Source organism: Mauremys reevesii, linkage group 6, assembly GCF_016161935.1.
Source record: "Mauremys reevesii isolate NIE-2019 linkage group 6, ASM1616193v1, whole genome shotgun sequence".
Lineage (NCBI taxonomy): Eukaryota > Metazoa > Chordata > Testudines > Geoemydidae > Mauremys > Mauremys reevesii.
In genome coordinates, this window is record NC_052628.1 from 73036174 (window position 1) to 73058834 (window position 22661).

Here is a 22661-nt window from a genome sequence, read left to right on the forward strand (position 1 = left end):
TCTGCAAAGGATACATTGTTAGGTGGCCTCTGAGGTCACTTGGTAGGCCTGTCACAAATGACATTAAATCATCTTCTGTTGACAGTGGATAAATGAGGAATACAAAACAAGATCAATGTTTTAACATAGTTTTTTTTTAATAAGGTGTTCAATCTTCACAGTTTGAACAGCATTGTTTTGTTATGGCTTTAAAATGAGACTCCTCCCTTGACATGCTGCATTCACACTGGTGGTGAACTATGTGTAGAGGGAGAGAATTCTCAGTTCCCTTAAGGTAAAGAGCATCACTCTTATTAATAATAGAAAATAATGACATAAACATAATGTACCAGATTCTCTCTCTCACCCCGCCCCCCCCCAACCATGTCCAGTCCCTTTGTGCCACCTAATCAATTCAAAGTGGCTGGAATCTGGTCACAGAAATCGAGAAGTGAATTTCTCTGATTTGCGGGGGTTGGGGGTAACTCTTGGCTGGCATAAATCCAGCAGAGCCAGCTCTAACTGATGTCGGGGCTGGGGTGGAAGTTGTTATGGCTTGAGAAACAAGGAGACAAAGCCAGCTCTCTAATAACCCCATTCTCTCTCGCTTTTGCTCCCCCCCTACACACACACACACACACACACACACACACACACACACACACACACACACACACACACACACACACACACACACACACACACACTCTCTTTTTTTCCTTTTTATGTCACAGTGGATCGCAGTGTAAGAAAAAATCTGTGTCAATGTCATAAATTTCTTGGCTGTTACAGAATCCAACTCTTCCATAGATAGGAGCTGGTGCAGCTTTTGCTAAGCATAGGTCCTATGTCTATGTAATACTACATATGAAATAAAAATATCAAAAGGTGTAAATCCTATCAAGCATGAAAAAAGGAAAAGAGAATAAGAGAAGAATATGGACACAAACTGCAGTTCAATGATTCAGGCAATGTATTGGTTTCAAACTTGATTTAAAAGCAAATCTTAACATCACAAGTAATCCTGTGTTCATTCACAGTCTATTCCAGTGTAACGTGTTATACCATTGCTATATTTATTGCTCTGGAGTACAGTACTGACAAGAGATTTTGGTGAAAAGGACAGATGTTTATATTTAAATCATATTTAATTAAATTTACTGTAGGTGTTGGGTTTATTAAGAGAGAATATTTTGCCCTGTTTTTCCCCAGAGATTTACAAGATCTCTGCAGCTGGCATGAAACAAAATGCAATCTCTCTCTCTCTCTCTCTGCATGAAACCTCTCTCTTCCAGGAGGAAGCATTAGAAAGTTTTCCCAGGTGAGATATGGGTCCTCTGGAGACCATGCAGGAGACCTAGATTGCAGCACTCTATTGAACAGAGAAATGAACAGGCTGTAGTAACAAATCCTACAGAAAGCTCACCACTTTTTTTCTGAAGACCTTTTCAAACCCCTCTCTAATCACTGGGTAGAAAGCAGTAAATTAAAGCAGCAGGTTCAATCTTTAGAAGACATTAATAGGTAGGGTGCTGCAAGAGAATGCACAAGAGGTTGAGTTGTATTTTGTAATCTTCCACGTTTGCCTTTAAATCATAAATTATGGAGGTGAATATAAATAAGAATTAAATATCTGAAGTGTCTTTTTTCTTCTGTCCTTTGATTACAGCACTGTTTTATTTATGATTCCCAAAAGAGAACCAAACTTCCATTATGTGCCATTTCTTCTGTAAATTGTTAAAGAATCACAAAAATGAAATACTTCATAGCAGGTTTTTCCTGTATTGCTGCTTGCCTGTGATACTGCTCTCCCCTGCTCCTTGCTTTTTAGGTGGTGATTTCTTTTTTCCTATTGTAAACAGGTGTCTTAGAGCTTACCTGGCTGTTACTGAATACTGTGGTTCTCTCTAAAGCCAGCTGAACTTGATACATAAAGCGTTTTATGCTTCTGTCCACTGCTGGAATTTTGCAATATCTTTGCTCTCTGTATATGTCCTTCAAGCACCCAAAGAAATGGATGTAGTATATGACTACCTAGCAAGTTACATATTAAACAAGGTGAAGGGTCATTGCAGGTTGGTTTCACTTTGCTGAACCAAGGAGGTGGTGTGTGGTCTCTAAATGCTTTAGGTGCTCAAACCAAGGTGAGTGTAGTGTGAGCGCCTGAACAGAATTATGATTGTCTTTTACAAAACTCACCTTCCATAGTTCATCCATAAATTGGAGAGCAGCATCCTGTGACAACTGCACAATGTAACAATTATTTATTGTTATTATATATATTTATTTATTATTGAATGCACAAGTGATACAGTAAAGATGGAATAAAGTTCACAATATAAAATGTGAAGTAGGGAGATAAAACAGATGTATAAGTCAAAAAAGAAAAACACGTCAAAAGAGTTTAGAGGGGCATTACGTGTTTTAGCCATTCACTAGTCTCAGGGTGAGGAGTGTGGCATCTGGAAAGTCCTCCTGACAGATCAGCACGAGATGAGCAGCAGAGATAGGGGCATGGCATCCTCAACTGTACCACAGCTACAGAAAGGGCTGTTCCTGAAACCCAATATGTGGTCATTTGCTGCACATCTCACCACTTCATCTATGAAACAGGTGAGCTTGCACCAGAGACAGTGTGGCAGCTAAAAACCCAGGCAGTCTCTCATCAAGCTGAGTGATGAGGAAGGCGTTTCTTCCAGAGGGAGCACTTTGTTCCCATTCTGCTCACCATAATGTGGAAGCGTCTGCCAGAGAGCTGGTTGGTAACATAGTCCAGCTTGGTCTTCTGATGATGAGTTAGTGGCAAGGTGCTTCCCATATCTTTGAAAAGTAGCAGATGTGGCATCTCCTGGATTTTATCAAGGAGATTCTTTGCTTCAATATAACTTCTGATGTTCAGAGATGAGATATTAGAGAGGAGTGGTAACCACTCAGTGGTTTTTGCTCTCATAGTGCCTGTTATTATTCTCATTGTTTGATTCAGTTGTACATTAATTAGCTTTGTCTGGGAAGAGTTTAACCACACAGGACCACAGTATTCTCCAGCTCTGTAGCAGAGAGCTACTACTGGGCTATGCAAAGTTTGTGCATCAGCTCCCCAATTTGAGTTCGCAAGTTTATTAAGAGCAGAAATGGCCTAAACTTCTAAGCTACCTTGGTGATGTGGTCCCCCTATGTAAGTGTGAGAGTTAGAGTTACTTCTAGTCATACTGGCTTTAGCTCATGTGCCAGTCATTCCCCATTCAGGAAGATGTTGAGTTCTTGTGAATCATTGGCATGGTTCAGATGGAGCAAGTTTGACAACACTGTCTTTGACACACTGGTTATGACTCCACTTCTTGCAACAGCCACTAATGGCTGCCATGTCTTGGTTCAGGTTGTCCGCAATCTTTTTGAAGTCTCCATCTCTTTAAGTTAGGCAAATATCATCTGCATACTTGAGACCGATCATTTGTAAATATGTTGAAAAAAGTTGAAGCAAGAACAGATCCCTGAGGGAGTCCAGTCTTCTGGGTCCTCCATGTGCTCAGTTTATTGCCTAGAATAGATGGCATCATTTCCATAGCCAAAACAACCTATCAAGGTAACATCTTGGACATCTTGACCTGCAGACTAATGTGCCAGATGGTATCATACCATGCTATGAAGTCAAGAAACACAGCCCCTGTTTTCTCCCTCTTTTGGAAACCATTTCTATATAAGTGGTAAGAGCACAAATTTGGGTACCAGGGCACCAGTTGGGTCTGAATCTTTCTTGTAATGCATGGCTAAGTGGATGCCATACATACTTGGGCTGTGCTGTTGGCCCCAGGATTATACCCACATTATACTTGTAAGAATGCACAAAGCAAATAATAGCAATGGTAACAAATATGTGAAACACATGTAGGCTATTTCTGGCATGTGCTCTGGGATTGTCAGGAGATCCACAAATTCTGAGGTGAAGTAATTTCTGGGTGGATGTATTAGAGATTCCTAATCTGTCCCTTCCATCTTTGTCATCTTGATTGTGTAGTCAACCTTCCTTTCAAGAAATAAAACTCAAATCCACAGGTGTCACACTGTCCAAAGCAAAGAACTGTATCTCTGCAAGGTATTTTGCACTGGGACAACAATGATTATCTGCCAAGTGTGAGAGAATGGGCCAAGGGTACTGGCAGCTGTTTATTCCTAGAGTAAATCATGTACCTGGTTAGAGAGCCCCCAAAAACTAACACGAAGATCCTTCCATGGGCATTGTGTGATTTGTCCACAAAGCAACAATGAGGCTGTCAACATTGTGATCATGCTGGATTTTGTCTTTTAATAAGAAATTGTAATGAATAAGTGTCTATACTTAAACTCAATTTATTACCTCTGACTTCACTCTCGAGCTTCATGCAGATCTTTGTTGTTGTTGTGTTGAGCTGTATTGCTTTGTCATTTAAAAAAAAAAGTGACAAGCACACTATAATACCAGAAGGATATAAGCAGAGCATTACTTACATTACAAAGCTTTTTAAATTGAACTAAATGTATTTTATAAAGATTTTCTCCCTGCCATATAAGAAATGAAAATGGTGTGGTCTGTTGAATGTTCCACTACAAAAAGACATCCTCCTCTTTTCAAATGTCATCAGGATGTTTAGTCATCTGAGCAGCGTAACTGGCTAAACAGCTTTAAGGAATTTATAATTTCAGTGCTGAATACCATGTTGACTTAATCTAATCTAATGGGAGGCAAAAAGGTATAAGAACTAGTAGTCTTGTTTCCCCTCAAAATGTACCCCAAAGAGACTGTGCATTGGTTTCACCCTTGCTTGTTCCCCAGATGCTTCCTGTGTTGTTTCATCCTGTTCCTGGCTTAATGTAGGGCCTGATCCTGCAGACACTTACCTGGTGTTGTGCTCACTATTAAGTAGTCCTACTGAAGTCATGATAGTAAGCACACCATGAGGTCGTAAGAGTTTGCAGGATCAGGTCTTTTGACTCCAAGCCAACAAAGCATTCAAGCACATGCTTAAGTGGTTTCCTGGTTTGGACTTAAGCTATAGCTCTAATACTGTCATAAAATGCCTATTGTACAGCACTACCTAACTAAGTGAGTGACATTCCATTCCATATTCCTTATGAAAATATGCTTATGATGGATCCATATTCCTTATGAGAATATTCTTATGATATGACTATGACATAACTGAGATGTACTTTATGCAAGATGGGTCTTGTAAGGTATCATAGATATCATTGGAAAGGTTATGATTTACTAAATGTGATTGTCCAATTTGTATGCCTGTATCATTTCTGTATCTGAAGTTAGGCATATTAACTATGTGTCTGTATTTCAGATGTGTTACTTTGGGTGTCAACCCCAATCAGCCCTTCAGCTACCACAATGGAAAAGCCAGACAGGGCTAATGCTCCATTAGCAGAGACAATGGACTGTGAAAGAGCTTAGTCTTTCTGTGGATGCTGGAGACAGCCTACGAGTAATGGCTGCCACAGCCATGCAGAGTCCAGGGTCCGTGTCACCTGGTACTGGATACCCCTCCTTCCCTCTTGGAATGCCAGTGCTTTTCCACTAGAAAACAAAGGGTTCCTGCCTTACACAAGAGCTATATAAGGCAGGGGAGTGACATCATCAGGGTTCTCCTCTGCCTCCCCACCCTAAGAGACCCTGAAAAAGACCTAGAAGTAAGAACTGAAGGAGAGGACAGGAAGAAGGATTGAGCCCAAGCTGGAAAGGTGTCTAGCTTGTGAGTAATAATACCTGAGGTCTCAAGCAGGAGACCAGTGCAGCTGCCTTTCAAGACTTTCTATAATCTGACTGCAACAATATCTAGGGTGACAAATACTATTTGTAATCAATTTCTTTAGTGTAACTCGTTTAGTTTGAGTGTTTACTTTCATTTGCTTAGTAATCTGCTTTGTTCTGTTTGCTACTCCTTTTACCTCTTAAAATCTGTCTTTTGTAATTAATAAAATTTGTTTTGTTTAATATTAAACCCAGTTTCTGTAATTTCGAACTGGGGGAGTGGGAAGTTGTGCACACCTTCCTCCACATTAAGGGAGGAGGCGGATTGCATAATATATCTTTGGATCTGCATTCTAAGGGAGGTGGACACCTGAGTGCTGGGGCAAGTCCCTTAAACTGTTCTCAGTGTCTGTTTCGTTCTGCAGTTGGGTGTGCCCCGGCCTGTGTGTTTGCTGGAGGAGGCTCAATAGCCTAGCTCAGAAAGACAGGTAAAAAGGGTGCCCAAGCTGGCATAACAGGCTCAGTGGTATCTCAGCATATGAGGTGGCATCCTAAGGGGTCCAACCCATCACAATGAGTTTTTGTTAAAATGCCATTAACTTCAGCGTGAGTCCCATGCATAGATCATTGGCATGAGGAAATTGAAAAAAAAACTTGTCCCCTAAAATGTAATGTTCAAATTCCATCTAGGCCTATGATCCTGAATTCTGTAAGGGGCTGGAATGGGACTTGCTAGCTGGCTGTTTGGCTGTCTCTCAATGGGTTTTCTATAGCACCCATCTCCATGTTATCTATGTGCTAAGCAACATGAGTGGATCAGGATTGTCACCACACAAACTATTTTTATATTTGTATCAAAACATGCAAATAGATTAGGCCATGTCACAAATGCTTTAAAAAAAAAAAGTGAATGCCACAACTTTACCTTTCAGGTTGGTGTCTATATTATTCCAAACACAGAAAACCACTTATACCAGAATACTTACTTCATCAATCTAAATTACATAGAGAAATACGCTGGTACTACAAAAAAACAGAGAGCTTAACTGAATTCAATGGAGACCTTTCCTCTTTTTTCATTAGTTAGATATTAATGGTAAGCTTAATAATAAAAATACACTGTCATCAGCACTTTTTGCTAGTGTACACTGGAAACATTTGTTTTCTGCATCTGTTTGTCCTCCAGTCATAGTTCTGGAAAGATTAAACAGAACTTTGACAACTTTGTCAGTAACCCTCCCCATTCCTCCAAACTTCTTGCTCTTAAATGTATTCTGAGTTAATTTATTATTATGTCTAATTAGGGCAGCCAAATCTTGGGTAGTAGATTTTTGAATTAAGCACCCTAATTTAAGATAGAGGCTGTGAACATGAGCAGTTACAGGAAGATATGGTGACCAGATTTTCAGGCGAGTGCATCAGGAAGAGCAAAGGTTACTCGTACCTCCCTCTTATTACACAAGAAAATTCCCTGCACCGTCCTTATTGTACCTGTTGGAAAGGATTGGCTTTAGGGTTCATGTACAAAAAATACACAAGCTCGAAGGCTTCATAATGGAAGGGAAAGGGCATCAACATGTGAGAGGCCTGGTTGGGAAATGGTCTTTGAGGTGAACATGCACTCAGCCAGCCTGCTCTAATGTTACCAGCTAATTTAGCTGACAGAGCTTGGCCAGGAGTGAGCCACAAAAGTTTGTGCTCTGGAACAAATACTTGTGAAATGTCAGCCTTAACTCTTTCAAATATGTTAGGTAAGTTAACTGGCAACCAAGTTACAATAGGACCACACACTTTAGACTAAACAAAGCCCATGCAACTGCAACTCCAAGAGGGTTGAAAAAGAAACCCTGGAGGCTATCGAACTTTGCATATTTTATTAATTTCCATCCTGATCAAAACCTGATTTCTGGATCTTTCTGGATGGCTGTAGATTGTTGACAGCTACCATAGTCTTTGTCATGGTTTATTGCAAGGGATCAGAACATCGTCTTATTTCTATAATACAGTTATTGCATGAAATCAGTATTTTTATCTTACACCAGAAATTCTCTCTCTCCTTCTGTGATTTCTGTGCCATTAATGTGGCATCCGATAATACCAGTCTAAGTGCTCTTTAAAGTGGCATGAATCTACAAGGACCTTTTAAACCTGCACTCATATTTGTTCTAACTTTTCAATAATACTGTGACCCAAATACTGGCTCTACTTACTACACTTTTCGGTCTACACTAGACACAACAGCAATACACTAGGGTCAAATCCTTTAAAAAATATGCCTTCAGGAATTTTCTAGAGTCATGCTGCTTTTATATATTTTCTGACTCCTATTCAGAAAAATGATAATTTTTCTTAATCCTTTTTGGTTCCATTGCAATAGTTAATATTGGCAAGATTCATATTTCTATTTATCAGAATTATATCATGCAAACTGTTATTGAATACAGCTATATATTACAGTTCTCTAACAAGAACATGTTTCTTGTAATTGACAGCCCCAAAATTAAGCCCATGATTAAAAGCTGCATTTTCTTACCTTTGGCTCACAGTGGTGCTTTTTGTTTTGTTTTGTCTTGTTTTAAATAGTGAAATTCTGGTTACATTGTACCTCTACTTGTGAAAGAAAGGTCCATCTTTACTTTTCAATGGGAAATAACTCTGAGCAACAAAGGAAAGATCATTCACTGCTTGAGCATTTTTTGTGTTAATAAATTAGTCTTATTAAATAAACTAAAATGAAGAAAGACTCTTCAGAAGAATGTTCTGTCCAGGAATTTTGAGAAGCTTAACTGGAACATTGCATTCTTTTGGGGATGCATTTATTTTTAAATAAGGAAAAGAAACTAATCATTCTAATTTATTTTGGCATGTCAGATGCTTTTAACAACAATCAGAATATGGTAAGTACTGAATTGTAAATTCATTTACAGTAAATAACTATGAAAGAAACCTTTTACTCTAGCTCTTTTGGGTATGATCCTGAACCGATGCTATATGTGATAACCACCAGGAGAATAATTATGTTAGAGCTCTCTCAAGTGTGTTGGGCCCATTTCTTCATTGTCCATTATGCAGTCATCTTACATCAATGCAAAGTGAGTACAAAATGCTACCATTATGATTTGGTCATGCCCTGCACTCACTGTGCACTGGTATAAATGACTACACAAGGTGCAAGGTCACAGTGAATTGAAGCCCAATGTTTCATACCTGTCATGCATCACACAACATCTGGTTTAAAACTAATACTTCTCCCCCTTCTGTTGTACTTTCCAGCTAAAATATCTTGCTTCCAGCTGCTAGGAGTTTGAATGGTTTAGGTGCTGGCTTCTTCATGAGTACTAGTGATAGCTGTTGTGGTTGCCTCTAACCCTGCATTATTACTAGAAGACAGATTAAATATTTAGATGCCAAACTAATCTCTTTTTTTCTGTACGCAATCTAAGAGCTGTCCCTGTGTTCACTCTACAAATTTGGTGTTGAATCATTTGAGGCAGATTAATGTAAGTACTCATCTGGGTAGAGAGTTGCAGAATTAAGCCTGCAGGCTGGGTAACAAACCCCCATTAATGTTTTTCTCACTCACTGTTTGGGCAATACCAAGAACTACATACCTTAGGTCTGTGGTACTTGGTATCAGCCAAACAGTTGGAGAGGGCTGTATAATTCCAGGTGACAATAGTGGAGTCTTTATAAATATGTATTATAGTGTCAACACATGATGATAACGGAGAATATTGTATCCCTTATGCCCCTAACATATCTTCTCTGGCATGATAATCCAGTATTATTCTCCTAGCAAATAACTACTGGGAAATAGGTTACAGATACCCTGAAAGATTAGATATGTCTTCAGAGAAGCAAAGACAATATTGTACAGCCTGGTTCAAGCATGTAAAAATCCCCAGATTAGATAATTTTGAGGAAGGATCATTTTATCCATACTGAGGTAAAAAATTAAACTCATCCTAACTATGAAGAGTGCTTCAGGAGAAATCCCCTGTATCTGCTTTTCAGCTCAACACTATCCCAGTGCTCCTGTTTGGTTTTGTCTCCCAGTTTTCCCACTCTGCAGCATCACTCAGCGTACTAAGCACTACTAAGCTAACTGGGAGATAAGAGTTGATAGATAGTGTGGATGTCTTGAGAAATGAGATAACAACCTTGACTATAACGGGTAGTTTAGAGGTACACACAGCAGTTCTACTGCCACTGCTATATCTTCTCTTGCCATTTGCTAGGGGGATGGAGACGAGGGGGCAGGGGATGTTAACCCTGTGGTTTTTCCCCATATGAGTAGTCCTACATACTTCAATGGAATTACTCACCTTGAGTAAATGACTGAAAAAATTGGCCCTAATTTTGAGGGCTTTGCTGGTGTTTTGGGTTTTGTTTTGTTTTTTTCCTTTTCCTCCATCACACTTATTTGGTTCACTGTCTTCATTTTTCTTGTTTTGCGGCAGGGGAAGGTTCCCCCAGCATAAGGGAAGTTTTCCTTGATTATTATAACTCCAGCATATAGTTTATCTCAACTATCAGAGGGGTAGCCGTGTTAGTCTGGTTCTGTAGAAGCAGCAAAGAATCCTGTGGCACCTTATAGACTAACAGACGTTTTGCAGCATGAGCTTTCGTGGGTGAATGGCTTGCATCCGAAGAAGTGGGTATTCACCCACGAAAGCTCATGCTGCAAAACGTCTGTTAGTCTATAAGGTGCCACAGGATTTATCTCAACTGTTCGCCCATGCTGCCACTTCATGGCCTTCTACCTCCCGCTCTTCTCAGCATACATTGTGATGTGGGAAAATCCCTTTTCTCATTGTAAAGGCACAGTGCATATTGACTATCACCCTGTGCCATACCCTTTGACTTTCAGTACCTCTTCATGAGATGAACACCCAGCTTTAATTTTTTACAATATCAAAGTAATGATCATATATTGCAAAATCTGTGACACTTCAGCCAGGGAAAACACCAGAGGAAAAGCAGATTCTGACAGTCGTGCATTATATTTTAAAAAATCACATAGTTCTAGTTTGGGGGAGTTTAAAAAAAACTCCAAGCACTTGGTAGGTTTTCTGTAGACCTCAGTTATAAACTGCTGACATTTCTGCTGCCCAAGTAATCTGGGAGGAGGGGCACTGGTTTATTAATTTGTATGATGAGCAACTGCTTTTTAAACATGTGTGGCATGGTTCAAGAGGGAAGAACAGAGGATCAAATTTTCTGTTTTCCAACCAGACTGTAAGTTATAGCTTATATTGCATATTAATCAAATGGGGCAGGCTGATGTTCTCTTTTCAAGACTGAACTCTCCTCAGAAAGTCAATGTTAAATAATCCTTGAGTTTTCATTGTTGCAATTACTTTGAGTCTAATATTAAATGACTTGTTCAGATGTCACATTGATACAGGGTATGTGTGTCATCATTTGGACAGAGAATAATTGGATTCATAGCTTTGTTATGTTTTCAAATTGCTGGGTCAGATTTGGGTCTCCTGCTACAAATTCTTCAACCCTGGTCCAAGTAAAAGGAATGTGACAGATTTAATACCTAGAATAAGTTATTAACTGCAAGGATGCATAAAACAGTCACATTGCTGAAAACAGAGAAGTCTACACCACTCATGGGTTTTGAAATTTTTAAAAAGGAATTTTATTTTTTGTTTCTTGTGGTTCCTCTAAATATTTTTCTTGATTAACTGTCTCAATCTATGCAGGACTTGAAGCTGATGTGCCCATAAATATGATCTTCTGTTACCCTTCATTGTACAGCCACTATTTTTGTTAGGGTTCATTTTCCCTAACAAATTAAATACTTAATTTATACAAGAGAAAGGAATTTGTTCACACATGAGGAAGCTGGCATTAAACCACCACTCACTGTAAATGGAAAGTGATATGGAACTAAGGACCATGTGCAGAGAAAAGAGAGATGTGGGGGATGGGTGCATGTAATCAGTTGGGCTATAGGCAGTTTCTTGGCTTAACAAAGCTCTTCAAATACTTCAGTGTTTCCTCTCATATAAACTGGTAAGTTACATTGCTCTCTCTCCTTCAGATAGCAGTGTATTACATTTCTATTGCTTTTGGGGCTTATGGGTTGGACACTGTTTAATCCACAAGAGACTGAACTTAACTTCTTGTGACATATACTGACTGAACATTTAGGAACCCACCCTGAAAGTAAGACAGTAGATCAACTTAACGGCCTTTCCATCCACTTTTTTCATCAATACATTATACATTTGATTGCTGAATCATGTGCCTTAAACACATATATAGGCTCTCTGCATTTGACAGTAGGTAATCATTTGGGGTACAACACCTCTCAACTTGGACAAAAGGTAATCCTTTTTTGGAGATCCATGAACATAACCAGCCCTTAGAAAGTTATTTTATGTGCAGTGGTGAAGCATACGGCTCAAGTGAGATTATTAAGCAACCACAATGAGATTTGCCTCAGTAATTCAACTATCTCAGGCTGTGTGTACACAAGAAAGGGTTTGCAAATATAGCTAGAACAGCAAACCCTCCTAGCGGAGATGCAGCTTATACTGGCAAACGTTCTTTTGCTTAGACCAGTTCCTCGAATGCAATAAGCTATCCTGGCAAGAACACTTTTTTTGTCAGCATAGAGTCTAAGGCCAGAAGGCACCATTGTGGTCAACTAGTCTGACTTCCTGGCATAACATAGCCATAGAATTTCCCTGAAATAATTCCTGATTGAACGACTGCATATGTTTTAGAAAAACATCCAATCTTGAGTTTAAAATTGCTAGCGATGAAAATCTACCAAAACTCTTGGTAAATTGTGCCAGTGGTTAACTTCCAGTCTGAATTTGTCTAGCATCAACTTCCAACCATTGGATTGTATTATCTGCTAGATTGATTAAATGATTATGAAATTACAATAGTGTGACTGAAAAACTGGTTGAAAGAGTGTTCAAAGGATAGTTATCAATGGTTCACTATCAAACTGAGGGGGACGTATCTAGTAGGGTCCAGCAGGAGTCTGTCCTGAATCCAGTACTATCCAATATTTTCATTAATGACTTGGAAAATGGAGTGGAGAGTATGTGTATAAAATCTGTGGAGGACACCAAGTTGGGAGGGGTTGCTAGCCGTTTGAAGGACAGGATCAGAATTCAAAATGGCCTTGCCAAATTGAAGAATTGGTCTGAAATCAGCAAGATGAAATTCAATAAAGGACAAGTAACAAGTACTACACTTAGGGAGAAAAAATAAAATGCACAAATACAAAATGGGAAATGACTTGCTAGATGGTAGTATTCCTAAAAAATATATGGGGATAATAGTGAATCACAAATTGAATATGAGCCAACGATTTGCTGCAGTTGTTAAAAAGCCTAATATCATTTTGGGCTGTATTAACAGGAGTGTGGTATGTAAGACACGTGAAGTAATTGTCCCACTCTACTCAGCATCGATGAGGCCTCAGCAGGAATATTGTGTCCAGTTTTGGGCATCACACTTTAGGAAAGTTGTGGACAAATTGGAAAGAGTCCAGAAGAGAATTACAAAAACGATAAACAGTTTAGAAAATCTGACTTATGCAGAAAGGTTAATAAAAAGGAATATGTTTAGTCTTGAGAGCAGAAGACTGAGAGAGAACCTGCTAACAGTCTTCAAATACAGTAGAACCTGAGAGTTATGAACATCTTGGGAATGGAGGTTGTTCGTAACTCTGAAATGTTTGTAACTCTGAACAAAATGTTATGGTTGTTCTTTCAAAAGTTTACAACTGAACATTGACTTAATAAAGCTTTGAAACTTTACTATGCAGAAGAAAAATGCTACTTTCCCTTTATTTTTTAATAGTTTAAATTTAACACAGTACTGTACTGTATTTGCTTCTTTTTCTCTTTCTCTCTCTCTGTTGCTGCCTGATTGCATATTTCCAATTCCAAATGAGGTGTGTGGTAGACTGGTCAGTTCATAACTCTGGTGTACATAAGTCTCAGGTTCTACCATATGTCAAGGGCCATTTTAAAGAGGACAGTGATCAATTGTTCTCCATGTCCGCAGAAGGTAGGACAAGAAGTAATCAGCTTGATCTGAAGTGTTAACCAACATATATGTTATGTATTAGAGTTATGATAATAATATTGTACATGTTATATCCTACATGAATACTGGGTAATTATGGTAAATCATACAGCTGTAAATTGTATTATGCTTTTCCCCAAAATGCTCTTCACTCATGCTAAGATATATCCCATAACACTTTCAGTAGCTGAACTCTGCTCTTGGCACAGGCAATACCAAACCTGTCAGAAGCAAAATGTATGAACAGCATGTCTTGGTACAGTTAGGGGATGCTCCAGCAGCATACTGACACCTGGAATGTGGTATCTAAAGCAAAGATAAGGAGGGTACAGGACAGTACAGACAAGCTAGGATACTGATACAGACTAGTAAGTTGAATCTTGGGTGACATATTAGCATGATTTTAGTTTGTAAACAATTGCAGTGTAAATACAGGAAGTCTTGAGCACATATTTTGAAGCAGACCTACTATCCAAGGTGAAGGGTGAAAGGTTGTTTCCTGAGAGAGTGGAATGTATGATTCCTTTTCATGTTGTGCTGCTTTGTCTCTGACAAACTGACTAAGCTTGTATAGTTGGTCTGTTAAAATTTTTTAATATTGAACCACATGTGTAGCCAAGCAATTGGCTATTCCTAGTTAGACAAACACCTGGCAGGGGTGATCCAGGTATACTTGGTCCTGCCTCAGCACAGGGGGCTGGACTAGATGATCTCTCAAGATCCCTTCTAGCCCTACATTTCTATGATGCCATCTCAGTACTACTTCCGGCTAGTCCTTGGAATGGTCTCTGCTGTTGAACCAGAGAAGAGCTGATCATCCATCCCATAATGGTGCTTAAATTGAGCATGCCTGCAGGAGACTTGCAAACAACATGGACAAAATAAAAAGCACTTCTTTGTGAGATCTTCTATTAGATGTTGTGTAATCTAATAAAATAAATCTAAATTACTTGGAGGAGAATATCCTGCTAGATAGATCTGAGAGAATTTACAAAGCTATCATAAAAGCCTCTGAAATACAGCCCAGCATAACTGAAAAGGGAGCTCCTCCTTAAGCTATTTAGTGATCATAACTTGTGATGACAGTGGATTATCTTTCAGGGAATGTTCTCATGAGGCCCTTCATGTTGTCCACACAGGAGCCCTATTTGATTTCTTTGTAGTTTTGCTATGAATAGATTTGTCATTCGATCTTATTTATTCATTATTATTATTATTAAGTATTTGTTTCACACAGGAGAGGTTGTCACTGCCAACACATCTGAAAGAGCCCATTAGACACCAGACAGCTAGTCACTCATGGCTAGGGGCGGCTCCAGGCACCAGTGCAGCAAGCATGTGCCTGGGGCGGCAAGCCATGGGGGGCAGCCTGCTGGTCGCTTTGAGGGTGGCAGGCAGGCGGCTTTTGGCGGCGCACCTGCGGGAGGTCCACCCGTCCCGTGGCTTCGGCGGCAATTCGGCGGCAGGGACACCAATGGCACAGCATCGGTGGAGCTCCTGCAGGCATGCCGCCAAATCCGCATGACCAGCGGACCGCCCGCAGGCGCGCCACCGAAAGCCTCCTGCCTGCCGTGCTTGGGGCGGCAAAAAACATAGAAAGAACAGGAGTACTTGTGGCACCTTAAAGACTAACAAATTTATTTTAGCATGAGCTTTCGTGAGCTACAGCTCACTTCTTCGGATGCATAGAATGGAACACACAGACAGGAGATATTTATACATACAGAGAACATGAAAAGGTGGAAGTATGCATAACAACAGGAAAAGTCTAATCAATTGAGATGAGCTATCATCAGCAGGAGGAAAAAAAACTTTTTGAAGTGATAATTAAGATGGCCCATAGAAGGTGTGAGGAGAACTTAACATAGGGAAATAGATTCAATTAGTGTAATGACCCAACCATTCCCAGTCTCTGTTTAGGCCAGTGTTAGTTGTATCTAATTTGCATATTAATTCGAGTTCAGCAGTTTCTCTTTGGAGTCTGTTTTTGAAGTTTTTTTGTTGCAAAATTGCCACCTTCAAGTCTGTCACTGAGTGGTTAGAGAGGTTGAAGTGTTCTCCCACTGGTTTTTGAATGTTATGATTCCTGATGTCAGATTTGTGTCCATTTATTCTTTTGCGTAGAGACTGTCCGGTTTGGCCAATGTACATGGCAGAGGGGCATTGCTGGCACATGATGGCATATATCACGTTGGTAGATGTGCAGGTGTATGAGCCCCTGATGGAGTGTCTGATGTGATTAGGTCCTATGATGGTGTCACTTGAATGGATATATGGACAGAGCTGGCATCGAGCTTTGTTGCAAGGATAGGTTCCTGGGTTAGTGTTTATGTTGTATGGTGTGCGGTTGCTGGTGAGTATTTGCTTCAGGTTGGGAGGCTGTCTATAAGCGAGGACTGGCCTGTCTCCCAAGATCTGTGAGAGTGAGGGATCATCTTTAAGGATAGGTTGTAAATCTTTGATGATGCGCTGGAGAGGTTTTAGTTGGGGGCTGTAGGTGATGGCTAGTGGCGTTCTGTTATTTTCTTTTTTAGGCCTGTCCTGTAGTAGGTGGCTTCTGGGTACTCTTCTGGCTCTGTCAATCTGTTTTTTCACTTCAGCAGGTGGGTATTGTAGTTTTAAGAATGCTTGATAGAGATCTTGTAGGTGTTTATCTCTGTCTGAGGGATTGGAGAAAATATGGTTGTATCTTAGAGCTTGGCTGTAGACAATGGATCGTGTGGTGTGTCCGGGATGGAAGCTGGAGGCATGTAAGTAAGTATAGCGGTCAGTGGGTTTCCGGTATAGGGTGATATTTATGTGACCATCGTTTATTAGCACAGTAGTGTCTAGGAAATGGACCGCTTGTGTGGATTGGTCTAGGCTGAGGTTGATGGTGGGATGGAAATTGTTAAAATCACGGTGGAATTCCTCAAGGGCTTCTTTTCCATGAGTCCAGATGATGAAGATGTCATCAATGTAGCGCAAGTAGAGTAGGGGTGTTAGGGAACGAGAGCTAAGGAAGCGTTGTTCTAAGTCAGCCATAAAGATGTTGGCATACTGAGGGGCCATGCGGGTACCCATAGCAGTGCCACTGACTTGAAGATATATATTGCCCCCAAATGTGAAATAGTTGTGGGTGAGGACAAAGTGACAAAGTTCAGCCACCAGGTTAGCTGTGATATTATCAGGGATACTGTTCCTGATGGCTTGTAGTCCATCTTTGTGTGGAATGTTGGTGTAGAGGGCTTCCACATCCATAGTGGCCAGAATGGTGTTTTCTGGAAGATCACCGATAGATTGTAGTTTCCTCAGGAAGTCAGTGGTGTCTCGAAGATAGCTGGGAGTGCTGGTAGCATAGGGCCTGAGGAGAGAGTCCACATAGCCAGACAATCCTGCTGTTAAGGTGCCAATGCTTGAGATGATGGGGCGTCCAGGATTTCCAGGTTTATGGATCTTGGGTAGCAAATAGAATACACCTGGTCGGGGTTCTAGGCATGTGTCTGTACAGATCTGTTCCTGTGCTTTCTCAGGGAGTTTTTTGAGCAGATGGTGTAGTTTCTTTTGGTAATCATCAGTGGGATCAGAGGGTAATGGCTTGTAGAATGCGGAGTTAGAGAGCTGCCAGGCTGCCAGGAGTATGGTCACCAGGTAGTGAGACAACAGTGAGTGATATGATTATGTCTTAACTTTTTAATCATGCTCCCTGTGCTTTCATACAATGTAATGAATACAGAAATGACATCATCGAAGCTAAGGGTCTGTCACAAAGTGATAAATGAAAGGAAATCTTAAAGTTAAGGCTGCCATGCCATCTTTAACTCACCCTTTTGTGCAGGGATCTCAGAGCAGTGGGTGACTTTTGTATCCTATAAATCACCACTAGTCAGCATTCTGCATTTCCCTCTGTTCTCAAACACTCTTATTTTGCTAAGAGTCATTTTTTAGTTGCTTTCAGAGCCCTGGGAATTTCTGACTGGCTGTTCAGCAGCTATTTTTATACCTGGTGGAACATTCCAGTATGACACATCCGCCGCACAAGGGATTTTCTCTCTCACTTAAAAGGAAAGTCTGTCTAACACAAAAACCCAGACATCATAACTGCAAAATAAGAAATGATTTACCCTTTAGAGCGCTAAGGATGAACACTCTTTCCCTGGTTTGGGTAAGCTGTGCTTCCCCTTCTTCTTTGCTGGTGTACTGAGAGCTCCCCCTCCTGTTTCAATCTACTTTAGCCATTGTATTTGGGGACTTGACTATAGCCATCTGTTTCTTCCTCTACAGCCAGAAGGAGTTCCATCTCCATCACAGTTCCTGCGTCCTCAGTCTCATTCCCCTTTACTCTTAGGCCCCTTCCATCTCCCTAACATAAACTCAGAAGACTAATGGGCTTGTGATGCCTTCCCTTGTCTTCTCTGTCATTGTCTCCTCCCTCCCTTCCCCAGCTCTCCACCACTGTTGGTTCCATGACATTTCTCCCCTTCCCCTGACTTTCTAATGTGTTGGGATTCCCTTATCCTAGTTCACAGGTTGGTGGAAGGATCAGAAAGCGGCAACAAATTATATTAAGAACATAGGACTGGAAGGGACCTCCTGGGTCATTGAGTGGAGTAACCTGCTATCACAGGCAACCACATCATATAATCTCTTTCATAAACTTATCAAGCTCCACCTTAAAATCAGGTAGGTTTCTTTCTCCCACTACTCCTATTGAAAGGCTGTTCCAGAGCCTCATGCCTCTGGTGGTTAGAAACCTTCTAATTTCCATCCTAAATTTACTCATGCCCAATTTATACTCATTTGTTCTTCTGCCAACATTGTCCTTTAGTTTAAACAGGTCTTCTCCCTTTCTGGTATTTACTCTTCTTATCTATTTATAGAAAGCCATCCTCTCAGCCTTCGTTAGGAGCACAGGCAAGGAGAGGGGAGTGAACCCCATTTAGAGGGGTGATAGAATGAGATGGTGTAGGCTGCTAGCCTCACGCCTCAGCCCAGGAAAGAACCAGTGCCACACCCAAAATCTCTTCAGGCCACCATTTATCAATGGCACCAGCAGTTTTTAGCAAACCCCCAAAATAAAAACAGTTCAACAAAAATGCAGTAGCTAAGCAATTCCCCAGCCAAGGGGCTTTCTTGCCAGAGCCTCTCTTCCTGTCAGCTCTTTCCAGTCCTCCTACGGGCCACCTGCCACAGGAGTCAATCTGCTTCCTGTAGCTCTTCTTTCCCAAATAAGCTTTTTTAGCCTTAGTAGGAATCAGGTGCTTGCCAGGCAATCACCTGATCCCTTGCAAACTACCAGTCCCCAACTTGTCCTTAATGGGGCTCTTCCTCAGAACAGGACTGGCTTCCATCTTAGAAAATTACAATTTCCCATCCATCAGCCATCAAACAGAGATTCCTTGTATGCCTCTTCTCATTCAAGTTGTTGAATGGGACATCTATTATCAAGTCTATTTGTTTGGCTGTGGTTTTTCTGATGAAAACTCAACTACAATCAAATTAGCTGATGAAAGGCTAAGAAACACACAAGAAGACTGAACCAACCTGCCATGTGCTGGCCCGCCGATGGGGGAGGGGGGCCGGGAAGAGGGCAATTGACTGCTCCAGGCCCTGTGCTTTGGGGGGGGGGCTGCAGGTGGCACAATCTGCCGCTGCAGTCAGTCCTGGAAGTGATGGGCAGTCCCAAAAGTGAAGGATTCATCACTGCTGCCACGCCCCCCCCCACCACCACCACCCAGGGACGGCCCTGGCCCTGGGGCCCAGAATTGCTGTCAGTGGCCTGGCTGTGTGACCTCAGCAAGCTAGACCAGTGAGATCATTACACAATGAGAGGTGTGTGTAGCACACATACATAATGTGGAATGTTAATGTCCTATGACATCTCACCCATAGCATTAGCATACGTTTATTTGCATTTGTGACACCTTAGTATTATTTAATGTTGTTATTTTTATGTAACCAAGCTCTAGACATTGCAGAGAAAATGTGACGTGACAACGATAGAGAGTGACAAGGGAAGTTGTCAATGAATTGATCTCAATCTTAAGGTGTGAGCCACAAAGTGAAAATATTTGGGAACTGCCGTTATAAAATAAACGGCAACTCATGCTCAAGAAAGTTTCTACTCAGGTCCCCCACAAAATAAATACATTTTCAAAGCAATCATGGTTGAATTTGGAATTTTGGCGGTCGGTTTATTTAAAAAGCTGTGGGAAAACTTCCAGTTATTTTTGGGGTATGGCCACCTGGATTGAAATTCACTAAGGACTGAAGTTATAAATTTTATCTTTAAAAAAAAAAACCTGAACCCGCAAACATCCGGGAGGGAGAAGAGCTATTTAAGCTGAAGGACAAAGTTGGCAGAAGAACAAATGGGTATAAACTGGCCATGAGTAAATTAAAGATGGAAATTAGAAGGTTTCTAACCACCAGAGAAATGAGGCGCTGGAACAGTCTTGGAACAGGGGTTCGTTTCATATTTATTTGAGGTGGTTTTCATGATGTCATCCAGATAGCTGAAATAAACTGTTTGTGTATAAGGTTAACAAGCTGCAATAGCAACAGAACCTGTGTGGGATTATATTAGAGCTAATTTGATCAATTACTTTAAGTTGCAGAGGTCTCTAGATGAGACAGAAGCCAGTGTACACACTTTGGCAGATGAAGAATCAGTGCAGTCAACACATGCCAGGAAGGTAATGAACATTCTTTCAAACTTCATTTTTCATTCAGCGGAGAGAAGATGACTAATCCCAGTCACTGCTACTCAGAGCAGTCAAAATGATAACTATAAATAATAATAATAATAAAAAACCCACAGTTTAAATGCAATAGAAAAGCATGCCATCATTATATTTCCTTTAAAATGATGGTGTTGAACCTTAATTTTCATTCAGATTTGTCCTAGAGTGAATTGAGTTTCCTTTATTTTAAACAACTTCTGAATTAAAAGATTCCTGAGCACATTCTTGATATATTGCTTCATAGATTCCAAGGCCAGAAGGGACGATTGTCTGGCTATGCTAGAAGGACAGGAACCCCCGCATGTGGTTTAATCAGGCTGAAACTTTATTCCTCAATGTCTGGGAATACCCAGCAGATAAAAGTGTACAGTGCAGGTAATTCCATGGGCTGCTGTCAGCTCTCCCTCTTTACCCATCCTGCTCCCCAGCCAATCCACTGCTGGAACCCTACTATCTCCCTTGAATGAGGGTTAAGGGGGGCGGTATCAGTTATAGGAGCCCCAAACCCCCATTTCTGTTCCTTTAAAGAATACCTCCTTTAGATCCTTTACCAATCCATTTTATCTGATCACCATATCCCTTCCCTATGGAGTACCTGCACTGGACATTTGCCACAAGGAGGTGCCGGCAATTAGCTTGGCTGCCTCCCCAATCCTTTGCTGGGTTCCCAGACATCTTTAATATTGGCCACTATATGAACAATTCTGGTGCCTTTTTGTTATGTCCAGATGAGATATACCAACCCCCCCTTTGCCACCTATGAATTTGGCCACCTCCCTATTCATATACCTTCTAGCCTTGTGGACCCAACAGGATTTCACAGCTCCCCACCACACCCTGCATTGCAACACGTCTGACCAAATAATTTTTACACCTAGGAGAAGTTCCAGGATCTGCCCTAAGTCCCTCTTGGCTCTGATCATTCAGTGTTCCCCTGGATGCATTCCCAAATCTTTTTCCCTAGCGTGAACAACAATCATAGCTGCTGCATGTTCACAGTCCACCATAGTGTACAGAAGGGGCATTAGCTGGTCCCATAACATGCCCCTTCTCCCATGCCCGCTCAAGACTGCTTCTCCACTAAGGCCCAGCTGCAAACCTACAGACAACCTGGAAGCCTGTTTATGCTCTTAGTAAACAATCCAGTGCCCGAAGACCCACACCACCATTGGCCTGGCCAATCTGTCAGCATCTGGAACACAAACATAAAGGAAAATTATCACATCACGTACCCTTTGTGTGCTTTAAAATACCAGTGCCAAAATGCCTGAATTGCACTAACTCCAAAACCTAGGTGGACCGCTGCTCTTGTGCCCAATCCTGAATGAGTGGGAACAAAGTCCATGTGCTGGAAGCCCCAACCTCATCCATCCCTGTCTTAAAATTGTAACAAAATGGTAGTTTGGGAGGGGATCACCGTGAATCAAGAGGAGTCCATCCCTCCCTGACCCTATTTCCATGTATGCCCCCACAGCCTCCACAAGGCAGATCATGGGCTTGCTAACCTCCTGTAGAATAATGCATTCACCCCGGCCTCCTTGATCCATCTTTGATCTCTCCCAGTCACTCCATCCAACGTATATCCCTCAATTCCAAAGCCCTGCCAGAAGACTTCTTACAGGACCCAGGTACTAGTTCTTTGATCCTAAAAGCTCCAAAAAATGCTACCAGAAATGTCACCCTGAACAAAGTCACCTCTTGTTCACTATGGCTTTAGATCTGCACCAGATCCCTAAGGATATTAACACCAATGGGACAACATGTATCCCCCTAGGGCTGGTGCTTTGAGGTCACCCTACTAGAAACCTCCAAACTAAAACCCCAAAATTATCTTGGCTGCTTAATATGCACTGAGGTCATTATGATCATATAGTCTGAGCTCCTGCATAACACAGGCCATAGAACTTCCTCAAAATAATTCCTAGAACGCATCTTTTAGAAAAAACATCGAAACTTGTTTTAATAATTGTCAGTGATGGAGAATCCAGCACAATCCTTGGTAAATGGTTCCAATGATTAATTACTCTCACTGTTAAAAAGTTGCACCTTATTTCTAGTCAGAATGTCTCTAGCTTCAACTTCCAGCCATTGGATAACACTGGACCTTTCTCTGCTAGATTGAAGAGCCCACTAAGTTTATTGCCCATGTAGGTACTTACATA